This window comes from Tamandua tetradactyla, chromosome 21, assembly GCF_023851605.1.
Source record: "Tamandua tetradactyla isolate mTamTet1 chromosome 21, mTamTet1.pri, whole genome shotgun sequence".
NCBI classification, from domain to species: domain Eukaryota; kingdom Metazoa; phylum Chordata; class Mammalia; order Pilosa; family Myrmecophagidae; genus Tamandua; species Tamandua tetradactyla.
In genome coordinates, this window is record NC_135347.1 from 40832541 (window position 1) to 40842475 (window position 9935).

Consider the following 9935-nt stretch of genomic DNA (forward strand, 5'->3'; position numbering starts at 1 on the left):
AACAAGTTGAACACACACCTTGGCCTCTGCTCCTTTCTGGAACTCTTGCTAAAATCACAGTTTAGGTCTTTTTAGAAGGCATAAACCCATAAGACCAAGAAAGGTAAAGGAGGAAACAACATTTTGGACACTGGAAAACTGATGGATGAATGAAACTGGTTTGGCAAACCCAAGAAAGCTGAAAACCAGGCCAGAAATGGAGAAAGCAAAAAGCAATCTTATATAGTGCCAAATGTATCTCAGAGTGGGGATGAATGTCTTTAATTCAAATATGTTTGACATTTATACTGCCAAATCCTTCTCTAAGTCTATACCACTAAGCAATTTCCCCACCTTAGGAGATATTGGAGGCTAAATGGGATTTACCATGAAGTTAAGCAATTATTAACTTCAGGGCCCTGCCCTGGCATAAGCCCCTTCCTATGCTCTGGGAGGGGTCAGAGTAATGTTTTCAAATGGTCTTTCTTTTACATAGGATTTTAAAAATTATTTGAGTTGAAGAAAGCCCAATATTGCATGAACTCAGGCCCCACAACAGTGGGACCTACTCTTAACTAGAGGATTATTATGTGGAGAGGGTAAAATAGGATCTCTATTCAGAGGAAATCAGAGCCTGATAAAATGGGGGTCATTTTAGCAAAAGTTCACCCACTTGTAAGAGTTTGTATACTTAATGGTCAGACCTCCAGTTCCTTACAACTCAGCTAAAAGATTACTGGCAGCGAGGATTATGCCCACCAAGCAGGAGACCGTAAGAGCCTTTTCTCAGGAATTTGACCCCAAGAGAAAAGATCTAATGATACTTCATCTGAGGTCCCCAAGGAAAGTGAGACCACCCTACTATGCAGCCCACAATTTCTGAGCCTCCTCCTTCTGTAGCCCCCACTCCCACCCCATGGAACTCTTAAATTAGACACATACACATCCAAAACCATCTTATGGAAACATCAAAAGAATAAATGTAAATCAGTGGAAAAATTACCAAAAGCAGTAAGTAACAAACTAATAGAATATAAAACCAACATTAAAAATCTCTAGTCTGCATTTACACAAAGAAAAATGAGTTCAAAATATAACTTATAATGCACAATATTAAGCATTTATAATATAGAATATTTTAAAAATAGATAAGCGCAAATATAAGAGATGTTCAAATCTTATTTAAGGAAAACTAAAACACTTCTGAAGATAGAATGGTAGGCTTGAAAGTATAAAAAAAAATTATACTTGGATAGGAATATTAGTAGACAATTCTCATGTTTCTGCACATCTTGCAAACAGAGGCACTGTCATTGTCCCACTACTTTTCAAGGATTTTTTAAAAGTAATTTTTTAAATTATTGAGGTATAATTTACATACTGTAAATATTTTACCGGAGCGCGGTGCGATGGTGGCTCAGTGGCAGAATTCTCGTCTGCTATACCGGAGACCTGGGTTCAATTCCCAATGCCTGCTCATGGGAAAAAAATTATTTTTTAACTGGGAAGAGGGGAGAGGAGAGGATCAGTGGCTGGTAGAGTAATGACCCAAAGGAATTTTAGCAACATTCATAATGCTTTAATTTTTACAAAGATAATGTATTCATTTATGAATTGTGTGTTAAACTTTTATTAGTCAGGGTTCTCCAGATAAACAGAGCCAACAGGATATAAGATTTATTATAAGAAATTGGCTAATGTGACCTTGGGAGATGGCAAGTCCAAACTCCATGGGGCAGGCTGCAAGCTGGAAACTCCAATAAAGGTGAGACCAACGTCCTTAGCCTGGATTCCTGAGACTGGCTGGAACTTCTGACAAGACCCAATGCTGAGGGTGAATCTGAAGTCTTCTGATCTCTGAAATCCTCAGTTTGGGCTTTTAAGACCTCCAACTGCATGAATGAGTAGACTTCCTACATTGCTGAGAGCAATTGCCTTTGTTGGTCGTAGATACAATATCAACTGATAATAGATGCAGATCCTATCTCCAAATGGCCCTCACAAACAGGACAGTGCTTGACCAAACAACTAGTCACCATAACCCAGTCAAATTGACACACAGAATTAACTATCATAAATATTAATAAAAATAAATGATAGATCTTTACTACACACGCTGAATTTTTGCTTTCAGTTTAAGTGAATATTTTTTATAAGCCTGTTGTGTACCAGAACTCAGGAAAGGTATGCTGAATGTATAAATGGACTCCCTCAAAGATCCTAGCAAAGTAGGTACTTGAGTATTTTTACATGGCTGGGGTCAACAAAGACTTAGTGGAACAGAGAGGTAAGGCAGCAAGTAAAACTCAGATTTATTTAAAATGTTATTATTGATGAGTTGCATGGAAGAGTTGTCAAATCAGAAGAGACAACTCCACCTTCCCTAGGTTAAGTTTTTTATGTCTTGCAGTAATTCTCTAGAGATTTGTCAATGACCTTGCTTCCCATAATAAGTTTTAATCTTAGCAAAAACACTGATCAAAATGTTTATAAAATAATTCTGTAGACTTCCATAGTTCTAGAAGTACTTTGCCTCATGATATTGGGCAACCCTTGTATTATAGGTCATAACTTCAGTTAGAATTTAAAATGCTCTCTTACCATGCTCACTTCAGCAACACATATACTAAAATTGGAACGATACAGAGAAGATTAGCATGGCCCCTGTGCAAGGATGACATGCAAATTCTTGAAACATTCCATATTTTTAAAAGAAAAATAAATAAATAAATAATAAAATGCTCTCTTACGAGAGAACAATAGTTTTCACCCTATCCAATATGAATACCATTGTCCAGGACTTATACCAGACATACTGAATCTCTTAATAGTCTTATATATGCTTGGTATAGTCTTATTTTTGGTATTCTATGTATATTGCTTCTCAGGATTATTATTTGTTATATCTCAATATTTTTTCCTTTATAAAATCATGTTCAATTTTTTTTATAAATCAGATGTCACAGTCGCTGACTTCTTTGAAAATAAGCTTAATCATTCTTCTAAAATACATTTTGTTTAATTTTTTTGGTGGCTTTATCTTGGTTTTCATGCTACAGAAACAACCAAGTTTCTTTGTCAGTTGCATTAATCTTGTTATGAACTCTTATCAGACATTTTGCATTTGAAAATTAGCAGTAATAAATTCACCAAAACCATTTTAAGTCTCTCATCTACAGACAGCTTTGTTTCTTCTGATGCTCGCCTGAAGGCTCTGCAATCAGCTCTGGGCCAGAGATCATGTCTTCAACAAAGAAGGACTGTGTCCGAGTCTGCCGGAAGGGCTGGGAAGGGGTGTACCAGCCATTTCAAACTATCAACACTTCAAAGAACAGACTGTTGGGGACAAGTTTCTGATGGCATCCCTTAGAAAATGTTCAGATCATGCCAGTCATTTGAGTCTGGATTGGAAAAACTTATTTTAACTGAGAAGCAGAAGGTTTAATGAGACTGCAATTTACAGATCCAGTCAGACAGAATTACGCAGTAGTGTATGGATTTATAAGGGAAATCGTATTGTGTTATTTGTTTAAAACATTGTTGGTTTTTTATATTTTTGAGAATAAGCAGGCAGAAAATTTATTACAAGCACATGTAAGAGGACATGGGCACTCTCACAACTCACAGACAGAGGTGAGGAAGGGGAGAGGCAATCGTCAACATGGGGCCATTTCCTTTTTGGGGGAGTGGGGGCGTGCATGGTCCAGGAACGGGCCATTTGCTTTTATAGATTAGCTTTACTTACTCCCCCTTCCTTGTTTGGGGCTTTCTCTCCCCCTCCCTTTTCTCCAGGGCGGTGCCTGGTGGTAGATAGTGCATTGGGTCAGTTGGCTGCACCCCTTCTCTGTGGGTGGGGGTCATATGGTTCCAGATGCTTTGGCTGCTGCAGTGTTTTCCATAAGTGGGTAGCCCCTGGGCAGGGTGTCTGTGGGGACAAGGGCCTTCTTCTCCTTGACAGTTGTTATATATTAGAGTTTTCAACCACAAACCATAGCAGAAGTTTTGACCTGTTTAACTTTTACACATTTGCTGGAGTTGTTGATTAACAGGTAGAATATAATTTCTATACTTGCCTTGCTGCTCTTTTAAAGTCCTTTTTGTTGAAGATGAAATTTTGACATATAGCTGACCACGTGTCATTTTAGGGAAGCTTTAGAGTAAAGTAGTGTTCTACTTTGCTAAAGCTGCCAGGATGCAACACACCAGAGATGGACTGGTTAATAAAGGGGGATTTATTTAGTTAAAGACGTATAGTTCTTCTGAGGAAAGGCAGCTAACTTTCATCTGAGGTTCACTCTTTCACGGGAAGGCACAAGGGTGATCTCTGCTGGCCTTTTCTCCAGGATTCTGGGTTCCCACAGCTTTCGCCAGGGTGAGTCATTTCTGCATCTCCAAAGGTCTGGGATGAGCTGTGAGTGCTGAGCTGCTTGGGCTGTGCTGCATTGAGCTTTCTCATTTAAACACCTAGCCAATCAAACTAAACATCACTCATTGCAGGAGGCACTCCCCCTAGCCGACCACAGTGGCAGTCAGTGACAGATGAGCTTACATGTCAATGACTCGTGTCTACAGCAACAGAACAAGGCACCTTCACCTGGCCAAGTTAACACCTGAACCTAACTACCACAAGTATTGTAACTGACAAGCATATTTCTTTGTTTCTATGGTTTGACATTTTTTTGGAAGTTTACTTCCAAACTTCTTCACTGTATTATTTACATCCATCTACTAGAATACTTTGAAATACAAATACCATAAAAGAATATTTAATAACAGAGAAACAGATTCATGACCCACAAACTAGAACAACCAGGTTTCAAACAGCATGTTCACCATTGTGTACATCCACAGAGAAAGCGTTAGCCATACTGGGATGAAGGATGCTGCCCATTTTTTTATTTCTAAACTATTTTTAAAATGTCAAGGCTGAACTCGTATAGCCTCCCTCGGTCACCTCCCCTCTGCAACTCGAGCGAGCAGTACCCATGTGTGAGTCCCAGCCGGGGCTGCTCCTGCTGTCCGCCATGCGGTGCTATTTCTGCAGCAGCTTCCCATGGATTTAGTTCATGTGGGGAGCCATGTCCGTCTCGGGTTGGTCTGGGTCTTCTGTGTATCTCTGGACAAAGGCTGCAGGGATCCTGCAATGGCTGTGCTGCAAGCAGAGCACAGACACGGCGTCACAGGAGCAAGGACTTGGGTCCACCAAACACAGGCAGGCTACATGGAAATACCGGCAGGAGACCTCTCCGGACACTTGATTTCTCTATTATCAGAGTGGACATTCTGGAGGAAGCAGTCCTACACCCTTATCTTTCAAATACCAGTGAGCTCAAGCAATGTGTGTGAAGCAGCGTCACATCATCCCATGCTTTCCAGGCCAATGACCCCACCTCGTTCCACTGGACCACTCCCGGATGTTCCCGCAGAGAGTGACCAAAACTTCAGGGGACAAGGACAAACCTCTACCCAGAGATGTTCCACTGTGAGGCTTCAAGAAGTGCGTGGCTGTGCCCATTACCCTACAGAGACCTGGACAGTTACTACATCCCGGGAGTTTCCTACAGTTTCACAGTGTTCACATCTACTTTATTTGTTCCTAATATGACTTATTTAAGGTAAGTTATTCAAATTATCCATCTGTCTTATATATAGGGAAATGGGGGGGTGGGGGGGAAGGGAGGGGAGATATTAGTGCCTAAAACCATGCCGAAACACAGAAACTAGAACTCGGGTCTCCACTAAGTGCCCCTCATGGGAACCAATTCTAGCACCAATCATCCTCCCTGCAAAGAATGGCTGTCGAACATTAACAGTAAACAAGCAAAAGCCAGACAAAAGTGAAGGAAGCTCCAAGGCTTTTGTAAGGGTGCTCTGGGACTATGCTCCCTGATGGCCAAGGGGGTTGGCAATGAACCCCTCCAGGGGCTACCAATGAGCGCCTACCTCGTGGCCTGGCCTAGGGGAACCGAGGCTGTGCAAGGGGACAGGGCCTTGGGTAACTTATCAGAATAGGGTTCCTTAGTGAAGTTGATCCTCTCGAGCTGCAACTTCCTTTCTGCTAGCATTTCCAGATGGACTCCTCGAGGGCAAGAGACTTTCCTGGCTAATACCAGGCCCAGCTTCAGGGCATGCTCCTGCAAGCTGATGCTCCCCAGGAGCTCTGAGAGTCAGGTGGGTGATCTGGTGCCTGGTAAGGGAGGCTGGGATGCTGGCACCGTGGAATAGCCCCTTGGACTGGTGGGGGGGCACTCTTCTTGACTGGTATGCGTGTCATGCTGGGGCTGAGGGGGCCCTGCCAGGGCCTGGGGGCAGGGAAGAGTCCACTGGCAAAGTGTTCCCTGGCTTTTTTGGCAGGAATGGGTGGAGGCTGTGTTCTCGCGTCTGGGACCCTCTGCTCAGCATCTACCAGGGGTATGATTTGGTCCTTCAGAATTGTGTCTATTCTTGGGATTCCCAAGAGGTGTCCTTGTTAGGGTGTGCTGAACTCTGGGAGGGTGGGCTCATCGCTTTCGGGTGAACACTGAGGGGGCAACAAGTCATGTGCAGGGACTGCACTCAAACCATCTGGTTTCTTCATCATAATTTTCGGAGGATCAGAAAACCTCTTGCTTTGGGTCAGTAGCAATGCATTGTCTACAGCAGAATCTTGCCTAGGGGGCTGGATATTTATGGTGGAGGTAGCTGTCTTTTGTGGCACTTCCAGTACATTCTGAGGGCAATGGTCCATCACCCCACAAGGCACTTCTCTGCCAGCTGTAGGCTCTCCTTGAAGGTCATCCAGGAAATGGGACCAGGGTTCAGTCTTCACAGTTGCAGCACCCTCCAGGGTCTTGCAACTCTGACAGATGGAAGCAGGAAGGCTTCTTTGGTTTTTGTTCAGCTGCTCAGTTCTGACAGATCACAGCTCTGGGAAGTGTGAAGGATGAGACCCCACTGCCTGGCCGGCTGCCCTTCTGAACTGCTTCATTGCATCACCAGCTTCACTGAAGGCAATGCTGGGCAGTCACCCAAATGATTCCTGCTCAGAGACTGGAAGCTGGGGGCTGGTGACATCTTGATGGGTTAGGACCCAGTTTTCCATGCTTTGCCATTGTCCAGGGTCTCGCTGCTTTTGTAGAGCCCCAAGTCTCACAGCAAGCATCCGTTCAGGCCCTGGCAGTCCACAAGCAGCTCCTCCTGTGATCTGACTGGTCACTCTCACTGTCAGACTCCTGTAGCAGCTTTGCTGCCATCAAGAGAACAACTCTGTGCTCTGGGTCCCTGCTATTCAGCTGGTCCAGGTCCTCCTCCAGGAGCTTGAATGTGTCACATCCTCATAGCCCTTCAACAGGAATATGGGCACAGGCTCTCCCAGGTTGATCCCGTTGAGGAGATCCTCCACGGACTTGGACTGGGGCAGCCTTCCCCTTCTCTTCCTGGTGGAGCACTTGGGCCACTCCTCCTCACTGAGCATGCCCACATAGATGAACTTGAAGGTGCCAACCTTGTTGTCCAACAGGCCCATCCAAGTGCCCACTGATGACATCAGTGATGTCACCTTTCTTGAGATTGAGCGAGTCCGTGTCATAGGGGCTGAGTGTGAAGTCCGTGCACACCCTGACACACCCGCAGAAGGGGTCCCGCAGATCGGGGCTCCTGATTGTCGCCATCTTCTGACTTGACACTTTCCTTGTTGCGGATGGAGGAATCAGTGGTGCTCACTGTTTGACCACCGATTGAGCTCTGCCAGCTGCGGTAGCTCCGCAGGCTCTCCACAGGAGCCCCAACCTTGAGCTTGGGCTTATCTGAGTGGGCAGCATCAAGCTGGGGAGATGGAGGGGAGCCTCGAGCCGGGTCCTGCAAGCGTCCCTGCCCGGTTCTGGCCACCGGCTGCCTGCAGCAGAGAGGCTTGCCTGGCGGGGGAGCCGGGGGTGCCCCACGGCTCACGGGGAGCAGGGTCCTCCCGGAGGTGGAGCGCCACCAGGGAGGCGTTTCCTGCAGCGACAGAGCAAGCGCAGGCCTAGGCTGACGCGGCAGAGCTTGGGGGTAGGCAGGCCAGGCACCCCGAGCTCGCTGGGCTGTAATTTTAACGTTACATATATCAGTATTAGGATAGAACATTGTCAAGTTCTTAGGAATTTTAAATAGTTTCTAAATATATGAATAATATGTCACCCATGCAAATTTAACTAACAGAAGAATAGAAAATTTCTTTTAATTATTGTAATACTTCTTAAAGACCTTTTATATGTAATATGTTAAAGTATTTTAGCACCTTACTTTTATAAGATGAGAGAACAGATCTTTTATAACAGTTGTCTTTTAAGAGTGAGAAGAATTGCTTTCTGAAATAAAGGATGATAATGTTAATATAAACATTAGCAAGGATATTATTTTGATACGATATAAAGTTTTTATCTTTTAGACAGAGTACTCAAATGATTAAAAAAACTTCTCTATAATTTTCTTTAAGAGCAGTTTAAGAGAAGCATCAATTATAATAGAGAGAATTCACTTTTGTAAACTCTTTATAACTTCTTACAGTCAGCAGTGACTATAAAGAAAACTTACTTTCTTAAACTTTTCATAACTTTCCACATTTATCCAGGGCCTGTAGTTGCAATCGATTACAAAATTCACCTTTGTTTTTTAACTTTTTGCAACTTTCTATATTCATTCAGACAGTAATTCCTACAACAAACAAAATTCACTTTTATATTAGGAATATGTTAGTTCACAAAGTTAATACCTTGCAATACTGAGCTTTGAGGCAATTGGAGGTTAGTGAGGTCTGATGCTAAGGCTTTCTGAAAGATTTGGGGATTCATTTCAAAACTCCTGGGGCAGCACTGTTTAAGTGAGCTGGGTGGGACTTTTGTCTTTAACTATTTTGCCATTGAAAAGCAAATAGTATTAATAGTTGGGGTTAAAGAGGGATACAAAAATGATTTAAGATTTAGGTCTGAAAACTGGATGCAGACAGGGCTACTCAGTGGGCTCACTCTGGGATGCCTTTATTCCAGACAGGCAGGATTATTTGCTTAAGGATTCTTTTGAGATGCTGAGAAGTGTCAATCTCGCAGGGGTCTCCAGTCAAACAAAGGGGTAAGCATTAGCCAAGTTTATTAGTCTTAAAGTGGTCCCCCAGGAGTGAAGAGGATCCCTCCCTAGAAAGGGATGGGGCATTCATCCTTAGAAATTGATAAGACACTAGAATGTCCTCAAGCCTACAAAGGAGAGGGGTAGTGAAGTTTTTAGTTTTGGCTTTGCCAACAACTCCCAGTAGACAAATCTTAGTGGAGGCAGACCCGAGTGGCAGTTCAGGACTGAGTGGATCGAGTGTTAAATAAGAAATTAATCATTTTACCTGTCTCGTCAAATGTCATCTGGGGCTCCTCTAAATTGGTCACATGTGCAATCAGCAGAGCCATACGTGGCCTCAGGCTCTCTCAGTCTTCTTCACTTGAAGCAAGCAGGGCTAAAGGAGCTGTCCCCAACACCCCTGTGGGAGACTGTGCAGTCCTAGGGCCCGAAGCCTATGTTGGTGGCGCTTTGGGCAAGGCCGTGGTGGGTCCCGAGGTCAAGGATTGTTTCAACACCCTTTTTGCCAGTGATTTTGACTCAGAGTTGAGACAAGTGCTTTGAGCCTTGGAATGCCACGATTTGACCTCGAGAGGACAAGGTGCTGTTACCAGTGACAGCAATAAGCTGAGCCTGTTCTCTGGTCTCTTGCTTACCTCTCTTTGCCTTCTCCTCCTCGGCTTTGTTTTGATAAATACAGAAAGGGTAGTTCCTAATAAGTCATTTGTGGGAGTTTGCAGGCCCATGGAGAGCTTTTGCAAATTTCTCCAAATGTTAGGGACATCTGGCTGATGAAATGTGAACGAAATTTCCTGGGAACTCGGGCTTACATTAGTAACATTTTTGGCTTCCATTAGCCTCCCCTGGAACAGAGCTGGATTTTCCTCTTTCTCCTG

At 43.8% G+C, this 9935-nt stretch overlaps 1 non-coding gene and 1 pseudogene across 1 annotated transcript; one reads left to right on the forward strand and one right to left on the reverse strand.

Moving 5' to 3' along the window:
- Window positions 1–2581: 2581 nt before the first annotated feature.
- On the forward strand, window positions 2582–2688 carry LOC143665872 (U6 spliceosomal RNA). The gene has a single exon (XR_013167267.1). It is a non-coding gene; the product is annotated as a U6 spliceosomal RNA (small nuclear RNA).
- A 3230-nt stretch (window positions 2689–5918) lies between these two features.
- Window positions 5919–8079, reverse strand: LOC143665192 (SAM and SH3 domain-containing protein 1 pseudogene; annotated as a pseudogene).
- Window positions 8080–9935: the final 1856 nt, after the last annotated feature.